This window comes from Mauremys reevesii, linkage group 16, assembly GCF_016161935.1.
Source record: "Mauremys reevesii isolate NIE-2019 linkage group 16, ASM1616193v1, whole genome shotgun sequence".
Taxonomy (NCBI): Eukaryota; Metazoa; Chordata; order Testudines; family Geoemydidae; genus Mauremys; species Mauremys reevesii.
In genome coordinates, this window is record NC_052638.1 from 498,091 (window position 1) to 509,274 (window position 11,184).

Sequence of the window (11,184 nt, forward strand, 5' to 3'; positions counted from 1 at the left end):
TCTAGGGGGTTCCCACAGGGATTGGTTCTTGGCCCTGTGCTATTTAACATTCTTATCAATGACCTGGAAGAGAATATAAAATCATCATTGATAAAGTTTGCAGTTGCCACAAAGATCGGGGCTGATGGTAACTAATGAAGTGTCAGTAGGTTCAGGCTCCAGCATTGGGAGTCTGGGAAGTTGTCCCAGTCCTGGCTAGAGGGTTATTTCCTGTTCTACAAAGAGGGGAAGTTCCATTCCCAACACCTGTGCCTTGAAATTAGGCCCTGACACTACACTCCACATTCAGCATAGTGGTATGATTATCAAATGATTAGGACATAATTATGATGCATTTTGTGCAAGATGTGTCATGTCCAATGTCATTGGAAAAGTTATGATTTGCTGAATAGGATTGTCCTATTTGTGTGCATGTATCATGTTCATATCTGAAGTTACGGATATTGACTATGTATCTGTATTTCAAATGTGCTTACTCTGGGTAACACCCACAACGAGCCTTTCAGGTACAACAAAGAAGCCAGACAGTGTTCATGGCTCATCAACAAAGACAATGGACTGTGGAACAGCTTAGCCCTCCTGTGAACGTTTCAGCCAGCCTATGAGTCATGGCTACTATGACTCAGAAGGCCATGCTAGGACATGTGACCAGACCACATGACACTGAACTCCATTTTGGTACCTGTATTTTCCCACAAACTGGACTGGGAACTGAGTTTAGAACAAATGGTTCCCGCCATATGGAAAAGCTACATAAGGTGGGGTGTGACGGCATCTCTTAGCCTCATTCCCCACACAAGAGAACTCCTGGAAGCACCTGAGGAGCAAAGACTGAACTGGGGGAAGTGCTGGTCCCAGGGTAAAGGGATTTCTAGCTTGTGTATGGAAACTTGGTGGACTGCTTGTACCATCAGTCGGTGACGAATTGCTAAATCCAAGTCTATCCATCTAGTATGTTAGGCTTAGTTTGAGTTTTTGGTTATTTGTTAAGTCATCTGCTTTGATCTGTTTGCTAACACTTATCGCCGGGAAATTGGCTGTTGTCTCTATCTGTCCTTGAGTGGCTTAGGTAAAGCACTCAGGTAGCTTAGTTGGATGCATGACGCCACCTGCTGTCGTGTTGGGTGATAACAGGCCCTGGAGAGGCTGGCTGAATCTCCAGCAAAGCAGTGTGAGAAGGGCCAACCCGGCTTGAGGGTTAGAGGGCACAGCGATTCCCAGAAGCCCCCCAGACTGCACCCTGGGGTGACAACCCATCACACCCTAGAGTACACAAGTCTCAGCAGGTTTGTCACATCCTGTCCCCTCCCTTTCTCCACCCAGAATATTTCCTGCCTCCCACCACCTCTAGCAGCTCCCACCAGTGGTGAGCTCCAGCCGGTTCACATGAACCGGTTGTTAAATTTAGAAGCCTTTTTAGAACCGGTTGTTCCAGGACAACTGGTTCTAAAAAAGCTTTTAAATTTAACAAAGGCTCGGGCAGCTGTCCACCCGGCCCCCGGCCCCAGCTCACCTCCCCCTCTCCTGTGAACGCTCCGCCCTCCTTCTCCTCCCCCTCCCCTGCTTCCCACGAATCAAATGTTTGCGGGAAGCCTGAAACAAGCAGCAGGCAGGTAAGCTGGGCCAGGGGGGGACGGTGTGCATGGCCCAGTCCGGCTCCACCTGAGCGGCTCCCCCTGGCCCCGGCCGAGTGCCCCAGCCGGGTCCTGGCCAAGCATCCCTGGCTCGGGCTGGTCCCAGCCGAGTGGCTCCGACCCGGTCCAGCTCAGGCCCTGCAGCACCGGTCCCAGCCGAGCGGCTCCAGTCCGGCTCGGGGAGTCGGGTCCTGCGGCCCAGTTGCGGACCTGGTCCTGGCCCCAGGCAGTGTGGTAAGGGGGCAGGGAGGGGGTGTTCGGGGGGTTGTGGGGGGGTGGATAGGGGTCGGGGCGGTCAGAGGGCAGGGAACAAGGGGATTTAATGCGAGCAAGGGTCCCGGGGGGCAGTCAGGAAGGAGCAGGGGTTGGATGAGGTGGTGGGGGGCAGTCAGGGACAGAGAGAAGGGGTGGTTGGATGGGGCAGAGGTTCCGGGGGGGCATCAAGAATGAGAGGAGGGGTTTGATGGGGCGGCAGGGGGCAGTCAGGGGATGGGGGGGATGGGTCAGGGGTTCCCGGGGGGATGGGTCAGGGGTTCCCAGGTGGGTGTCAAGGAGCATGGGGGGTTGGATGGGGCACAACCCCTGGGGGGCATGACCCCCTCGTGAGGTGAGGAGGAGGGAACCTGTTGTTAATATTTTGGCAGCTCATCACTGGCTCCCACCCTCCTATACATTTACTGCTTCTCTCCCTCCAAGCAGAACCCACCACCAGCTCCCTGAGAATCCCTTACCTGAGCCAGCTCCAGTGCAGCCATTTCCTTCCCCCTGGGAGGACGGGATGATCTGGAGCAAAACGTGGACGTTATTCTGTAGCCTGCCAGGGCGAGAAGGGCAATGTGAGAGAATTCAGACAGGGCTTCTGTCCTTTCCACATGTCGATTCCCCCCAGCATTGTTCCCTGCTAATGGACATTCTAGGTTCTGCCACACTGTGAAGCACAGAGTGACCTTATCCCAGTACAGGCCTAGTCCCCTCCCACCAGGGTGTAACCCTCTGACACATGGTGAAACCCTCCCAACAGCAGAGTCTCTCCGTTACACTTATCAAGTTTGCGGGCGATACCAAGCTGGGAGGGGTTGCAAGGACTTTGGAGGATAGAACTGAAATTCAAAATCATCTGGACAAACTGGAGAAATGGTCTGAAGTAAATAGGATGAAATTCAATAAGGACAAATCCAAAGTGCTTCATTTAGGAAGGAACACTTAGTGGCACACATACAAAATGGGAAATGACGGCTTAGGAAGGAGCGCAGTGGAAAGGGATCTGGGGGTCCTAGTGGATCACAAGCTAAATATGAGTCAACAGTGTTGCAAAAAAGCAAGTATAATTTTGGGATTTATTAGCAGCAGTATTGTAAGCAAGACACGAGAAGAAATTCTTCTGCTCTACTCCACGCTGATTAGGTCTCAACTGGAGTAGTGCGTCCAGTTCTGGGTGCCACATTTCAAGAAAGATGTAGACAAATTAGAGAAAGTCCAGAGAAGAGCAACAAAAATGATTAAAGATCTAGAAAACATGACCTATGAGGAAAGATTGGAAAAAACTGGGGAAGACTCAGAGGGGACACGATCACAGTTTTCAAGTACATAAAAAGTTGTTACAAAGATGCTGGAGAAAAATTGTTCTTCTTAACCTCTGAGGATAGGACAAGAAGCAATGGGCTTAAATTGCAGCAAAGGCAGTTTAGGATGGAGATTAGGAAAAAAAACTCCCTAACTATCAGAGTGGTTAAGCACTGGAATAAATTGCCTAGGGAGGTTGTGGAATCTCCATCACTGGGGATTTTAAAGAGCGGGTTAGACAAACACCTGTCAGGGATTGTCTAGATAATACTGAGTCCTGCCTTGAGGGCAGGGGACTGGCCTAGATGACCTCTCGAGGTCCCTTCCAGTTCTATAATTCTAAAAACCAAAGGCCAGAGAAGAACAGAATCAAAGGAGTCACTCTGGGGATTCTCCCTGTCACTGTCCCCAAGGCAGCTCTCTCAGGTTTACAAAGCTGTTTGATGCTCCAGCCTTTATCCAGTCTCTCCTGGCAGTGCCCCCTTCATGGGCTGGGCCTAGTTTTAGCCTTTGGGAAGCGTGACCCCGGGGGTGCTGAGACTGGGCCTTCTTGCCTCAGCACATCTTGTTTCTTTCTGTGGCTCCCCAGTGAGTCCCAATGAGTAGATACTCCTCATACAGACTGTGAACATAAGAAGGGCCCAACTGCATCAGACCAATGGTCCATCTAGCTCAGTGGCCAATGCCAGGTGCTTCAGAGGGAAAGAACAGAACAGGTAACCATCAAGTGATCCATCCCGTCAACCATTCCCAGCTTTTGGAAACAGAGGCTAGAGACACCATCCCTGCCCAGCTTGCCTGCGACACTGGCAGATGAGGTGTTAGCTCTTGCAAAAGCCCCCATGTCTTCATTGAACAGGGACAAACACACAGTGGAATCGGTCTGACTCACCTGTGTTAGTATTGTTAAAACAGGTATTAGGATTATAAGAACATGTTTAGACTTTATTGAATGCTTTACTGAGTTGCTGCCTGGGTTAACATCTGACTAGTCGCATTGTGAGCCTCTGTGGCTCTGTAAATCACCAGACAGGAGAGAGACTTTACCTAGGTGAAGTGCTGATTGACAGCCGAATGCATTACACCCTGCCTGGCAGGAAAGGTCCATCCACACCAGAGAGACTATTATGGGATGTTAAAGAAGACACAAGGCTGGTGTTGTGTTCTTGACTTCCCATTAGCTGAGTTTGCAGCTTAGAGCACATGGCAGGAAGGGGATGAAAAACCCCATGCAGAAGGAACTGATGATCTGTATGCTGCTTGGACTCTGGGGGGCAAAGTTTCTAGGCATAAGCACGAGATCCCCAGCTGCTTAGCCGGGGTTAGTCCTAAAGAATATGCAGAGCTTGCTTATTTATAAAAGCTTCTATCACCTTTTGAAATTTAAGATTGTAATTTGTCTTCATCTGGATGATTAGCTGCTGTGACAGGGCAAGGCCAGATGGCTATAGGAAAGTAGTGAGAAACAGGTATGTTAGCCCCAGGCTAAACAAATCCCTGTTACCATGGTAACCAAATGACAGCTGCTCCAGGTTAATCAAGACACCTGGGGCCAATTAACATCCTTCCAGAAAGCTGTGGAGACAGCTAGGTTGATGGGGACCCCTGAAGCCAATCAGGGGCTGGCTGAAACTAGTTAAAGAGCTCCCAGTTAGGCAGGTGGGAGTGCAGAACAGGAGCTGTGGGAGCGACTGAGCAGTGCACACCAGATCAGGCACAAGGAAGGAAGCCCTGAGGTAAGGGTGAAGTGGAGCCTGAGGAAGTGGGGCTGCTGTGGGGAAGTAGAACAGGGAATTGTATGTGTCCTGTTTCTAAAGGGTCAGATACCACAGCTGATACTATTAGGGTCCCTGGGCTGGAGCCTAGAGTAGAGGGGGGTCCTGGGCTCCCCCTTTGCTGCCCTGATTAATCACTGAGACTGGGAGACAACAGAGACTGTGCAAGGGAGGGTAGCTTTGCCTCCCCTCCCTCGCTGGCTTACGATGAAAATGGCTCAGTGGGCTGTGACCCTTGTCCCTAGAGAGAAGGGCCACGTGGAGGGTCACAGTGAGCCTCTGAGGCTAGCGAAATCCACCAGGAAATGCAGGGCCCATGGAGACAAGGACAGAGCTTTGTCACACTGCGTTAACTTTGTAAACAACTCTCATTTCCTTTCAAATAAACCTTAATACAGGTTGTGACAGGACTGGCTACAAGTGTTGTCTTTGTTGGGAGATCTAAGAGTCATTTGACCTAAGGAAGTGACTGGTCCTTCGGGCCTGGCAGTAACCTGAACGTTGCTGTGACTCGTGGGGTAAGGGAGGGGTTCTCAACCATGAGTCTGGGGCCCCCTGGGGGGCCATGAGCAGCTTTCAGGGGGCTGCCAAGCAAGGCCGGCATTAGACTCGCTGAGGCCCAGGGCAGAAAGCTGCAGTCCCAGCGCATGGGGCTGAAGTCTGGGCCCCTGAGCCCCACCACCCAGGGCTGAAGCAATGTAGCTTTGTGGGGGTCTGGGGCCCCAGGAAGTTGCTCTGTTTACTACCCCTTAACACCAGCCCTGGCTGTGATGTTATTAATATAACCTGTGACTGTATAGTTCATTGGTGCAACCACTTATATATTTGCAGCAAATGTTGTACAACGGTTGGCGTGTAAGGTGCCTATGAAAAGGTTATAATTTGCTGCTGATGATGATGATACTACCTGTGTGGGTGTATCATTTTTGCAGTTAAAGTTATGAATATTGGCTACGTTCTTGTACATCAGTGTGTTTTGATTCTGAAGTAGCCTTAGTAAAGCATTAGGTCAGCTTCTTCAGAAAGGAAATTGCAAATCAAGTGCCCAATCAAGAAACACTTAAAGGACCTTGGGGAAACTCCAATCCACATACCCTGGTGGGCTGGGCCAGTTTCTTTACCTGCCACGTCCGCGGGTTCGGCCGATTGCAGCTCCCACTGGCCGCAATCTGCCGTCGCAGGCCAATGGGGGATGCAGGAAGCGGCGCAGGCTGAAGGATGTGCTGCCTGCCACTTCACACTGCCTCCATTGGCCTGGAGTGACAAACTGTGTCCAGTGGGAGCCGCGATCGGCCAAACCTGCCAACATTGCAGGTAAACAAACCAGCCCGGCCTGCCAGGGTGCTTACCCTGGTGAGCCGCGTGCCAAAGGTTGCTGATTCCTGAGCTAAAATATTTAAGAGACAAGTCAGTTGAAAATATAGTGGTGCAAGAACAAAGTAACATCACTTCCCATTGCTGCACAGCTTCCAGCTGCTGGAGGCTGCAATCCCCTGTCGTTAACATGGTTATTGGACTGAAATCTCCCCACGGCCAGTCAGAGACAGACACGTACCTGTGTCGCTCCCCAGCTCCCGTCGCAGCGTCTCTAGGGGAAGGAGAAGATGGGAGAGGTGAGAATTCAGGCCCTCACATTCATGGAGAAACCCCCATTGCTTATTAATGGAACTGCTGTTAACGACGAGATGGTGACAGAGATCAGAGGCCGATAACGCAGCCGCTGCAGACAGAGCCAGCCCCACAGGGCTGCTCCATGAGGAAGGGCGACTCACTGAGCTGGGCTGTGAGATGGAGCCCAGGATCAGTGACATCACTAGAGTCCCCGACTCCTCCCCAGAGTCAGGGTCGCTCTAACCAGAGGAGACGCCACCCCCAGACTCCAACTCACCTTTGAATCCCAGCAGCACCTCCTGCAGCACGGCACTTTGCAGAGAGAAATCGCTGAGTCTCTTCTCCAGCTCCGCAAACGACGGCTCTGGCTTCCGAAACGTCCCGTCCTCCCTGCTGGGGAAAGGAGGGGTGAGAAATAGGCCTAAGCCCCAGACCCTGAGCCCAGCAACCCCCAAACTTCACGAAACCTGGATCTGAGCTTTGTAGCCTGAGATAGTCAATGTCAGGGTGAGTCACCTCAGCCCTGTGCTCCCCAGAGAGACGGGAAGTGGGGAGACACTCGAGCAAGCAATGGAGACATTGTTCGGGGCTTTCTCAGGGACGCTCTGGTTCTATGGGGGGCAGAGCCACCCCCTACGCTGGATTACTGCAGTAACAAGGGGCACCAGCACAGGGATTATGTGGAAAGGGAGGAGACACAGACCAAAGAGTGGGCAGGTCCTACATGCTGACAGTGGCCACAGACAGAGCCCAGGGCTCCAGCAGGGAATGAACGTGGGCCCTTTAATGCCAAAACCCCCCAACCCTTCAGCTGAAGCAGTAACCCTGGGGCATCCAGCTCCTTTGGCAGAGAGGGCCACACTGCCCTGTCTGTTACGCCCAGTGGCCAGGGCATCGGTTTAGGACTCTGTGCCCTGCTCCATTCACAGCAGAACACCCACTGCTCTCCATGGGACACCCACGTACGAAGAACAAGGGGGGAATCTGCCCTTCATATGGGAAATAAAATTTTAGTTCTTAGTATTTTGCCAAGTCTTTGTCTGTCACACTCAGTGTCACTCAGGAGGAAAACAGCCCCCTCCTGGACACCCCCATAGGGCCCCTGCTGGTTCTTCCCTGTGTTTCCTTGCCTTTCCCACCCTCCTTTCTCCATTTCTCTCTCGCTTCCTCGTTGTTGTCTCTCCTCTGTTCTTCCCTCCCTACAGCAACCCCCTATTCCCACCCCACAAAGGCTTCACTCCCGCCCCCTCCCCGTTCCACCTGCTCGAGTGATCAGCCAGGGAACGTTTAATGTTCACATCAAAGTGCTGCCATTTCAGTTGACACCCCGATGACATTAACAGGGGACAGGAGAGTTCACGCTCTCGGAGCTACGGCTTCAGGTTGCTGGCAGCCCCAGCAAAGCAACACTGTCTCCGTTTACACTGGGGAGGTGCTGAGGGCCGGCAACTCACTTTAACAAAGGCGAAAGCTGAGATTCTGCGCCCTCTGAGTACGTGACGCGGCCACGTCAGTCCAGGAGACAGGCCTGGTCTGTCCCATCGGCCCTGGGTCTAGCAGCCCTGCTGTGACCTCATGAGCAACCAGACAGTAACCGGCTCGTCTCCTGCCTGAGTCAGCCACTAGGGGAGACAGAATCACCCGCTCCCAGGGCAGGGGGCAGCTTCCTATTCAGTGCAGTTATCAAACCTAGCAGCCCATGAGGGGGAGCGAAATGGAGCCCAGGACTTACCTTCCCCCAGTGCTCCCAGCACCCTACAAAGGAGAGAAAGAGGAGGCCGTCAGGGGGAGTGTCCCTGGGCGGGGAGGCCTCCTGCTCTGCAGGGGTCACCACTGAGGGCTCGGACAGTAGGGGAATCTCAGGTTTACATTCCCAGAGCAGCTGCCCCCCACCAGCCCCAGCAATCCCTGCGGGCAGGTCCCACTGTGGAAATCTTCTCCCCGGGCACTTTACAGGCAGAAGATATTTCTCTGCATTGAGAATCAAATTCCCCCCATTGCTGAGAGACCCAGAAGGCCCCTGGCCCCACTAAACCCATTAACCTGCAGTGACAGGGGCCTTGGGCCTGGCTCAGGACCTCAGCATGGTGGGGGAGGGGATTTCACCCTCCCAGAGCAAATGCAGAGAGACATTTCCAGGAGAGAAGGTCTTGGGGCTGCAGCATTCAGGACTCCCAGGGCCCATCCCTGGCGCCGCTGCCAGACTCACTGGGTGACCTTGGGCAGGGCTCTGCCCCTCCCTCTGCCTCACTTTCCCCATTTGTCCCATAGGGATAATGCCCCTGACCCCTGTCGAAGAAAAACTCAGTTCTCGCTTTTTGTTTGGGTGCAGCAAAATCAAATACTTTATTATTTCTCCAGTAATTACAATGGAGGGAGAGAGTGCCATAGGACACAGGGTCCTGGACAGGTCTCTCAACTGGTAAACAATTACAGCAAGCCTTTATACCTTTTACAGACAATTTCTAGCAATAATACAGACAGTAAAAAGCAACAAATACATTTTGTTTATACATAAGCTTTTCTGCTATCTCACTAGAAAAACAAGACTGCAAGACTGCATATTGCAAGGTCGTAATAACTTTCACACAATTCACTCTGTCTTACATTATCTTGCTTCCTCACGTCACCAGGGTCACAGTTAACCTAACTCATGCTAACTAACATTCATTAAGATCTCTTCAAAACCTTGTTAATTATTTACTGGATTCCACACTCCCCCCTTTTGTACTTCTAGTACAACAAACAATTTCAACTCTCAATTCGCATGAAACCATGGACTTCAGATTCTACAGCAAACATGTCAACCGTCATGGGACGTAATGACAATGCATGATTAGCATGAACATGAAAGGGATTGCTATTCTTACGTTATTTACAACAACAACAACAATATAATCCTAAATTAACTAACACTACAAATAATAACAATCCTATAGGAATAATATAATGGGGCTGTTGTACAATCGTGAACACAAAGCACAAAACATCATACCTAGTACATAAAGTAAACACTCTATAAGCTGTATGAAAGGCATTCCTTCCAGCTTGATATATATTCTAAAGCATGGGAATTTGCCCTTGCAATTCAGAGATTCTTAGAACCTTTGGTAACAATGAAAGCAAATTTTGAAACCGATCAGGCATTATTCTAGTCCAATCAAAATATACCTAAAATCTAAGAGCTACTTGCAATATTCTATCTGCATTCTATCAGCAGGCCAGTAAATGATATAATTGCCTGCAGCAGTGGTAAGATCAATATGTATATCTCGCAAAGTGGTGGCATTAACGCACACACAGCTATCATTAGCTCGAAAAAAATGGGTGTCCCGTCAGGGTAGTTCCTTGACCTCCACCCTCTCAACAAATATTGTCATAAACAGTGACAACTTCCCCTAGCTTCAGTTTATAGATACACTGAGCTGTGGTGGTTCTAACGGCCAAAATGTCCATTGACTCTCTATTCTTATCCAAAATGTCAGGTGTCAAGCCAGGGGTACTGTCTAGAAATCAGTTGGAGATACCAGGTGGTCTAATTTCCCCAGATGTCTCGGTAAACAATTACAGTCCCACAGGCATCCTCCCCATGGACCCAGCAGGATTCTGTATGTGGGAGCCCACACCCACCCTAACCGGTCCATATGCTTGGAAGGAGCACTGTGAATGTCCACACTTCCATCCAGAAAGTGTCCAAGTATGTCTTCATGACCACAGATCAGATGGTACTCCTGACGTGTCTGTAAGGGCAGTGGGCCAAGTCTGGTCCAGATCCCACTGCAATGCCTTCCCAGCCTCAGTGATATTCAATACCATCTCTGTCAGTAACTTCTGGGTCATAGAACTAAGGGTGGAAATGACATGCAACTCACCAACTCCAGCCTGTACTTAAGATAGCTGAGCTTCAAAAATAAGACTAGTGGCCTTGTCTAGTTGCCCCAATTTCTTATCATGTTCTTGGTCTTTAAGAATAGTCCAAATGACTACTACACTATTGGCTCCAGCCCACAGGGATCTGGTCAATTCCCTTTTTGTCCAGAGGAAATAACCCATGCCTTTTGTTGTGCTAATCTAATGGCAGCCCCTTGTGAGCAATCTGGGTATGTAGAAAACTGGATAAGGGCAATGTCAGTTAAAATTCAATTAGGGAGGGCAATACATACTGAAAGATTTATCCAGAACACAGGGCGCAGCCTGTAGAATAAACCCCAAAATCCAATTAATACCACAGTCCCAAGCATGGGTCCCACAAATTTCTTCCTGCCAGTATGTAATTCTTTGTTTCTTCACCAGGGTCAGTTCTCAGTGTCCTTTTCAGTCAGGAATTCCTGGACTTTGGCAATGTCAGTGGAATGAGTGTTTCTTCTTCTTTCCCAAAACAATCGAGGTATAGCATCCTACAGGGGAGAGGTTTCCAGCACATATCACCCTGTAATGGCTTTGCTTTTTCTAGAAAAGTCTAAAGGCACAGTTGGTCTGTCAGTGGACAAGGGAGCTTTTTTCCCTGCTGTCCAGAAGCACAGTAGAACTAGAAGAAAGAATAGGCTAATCATCAATAGGAAAATTCTTCTGATGTGGAGGGGTCTTTTTGCAGTGAGAAT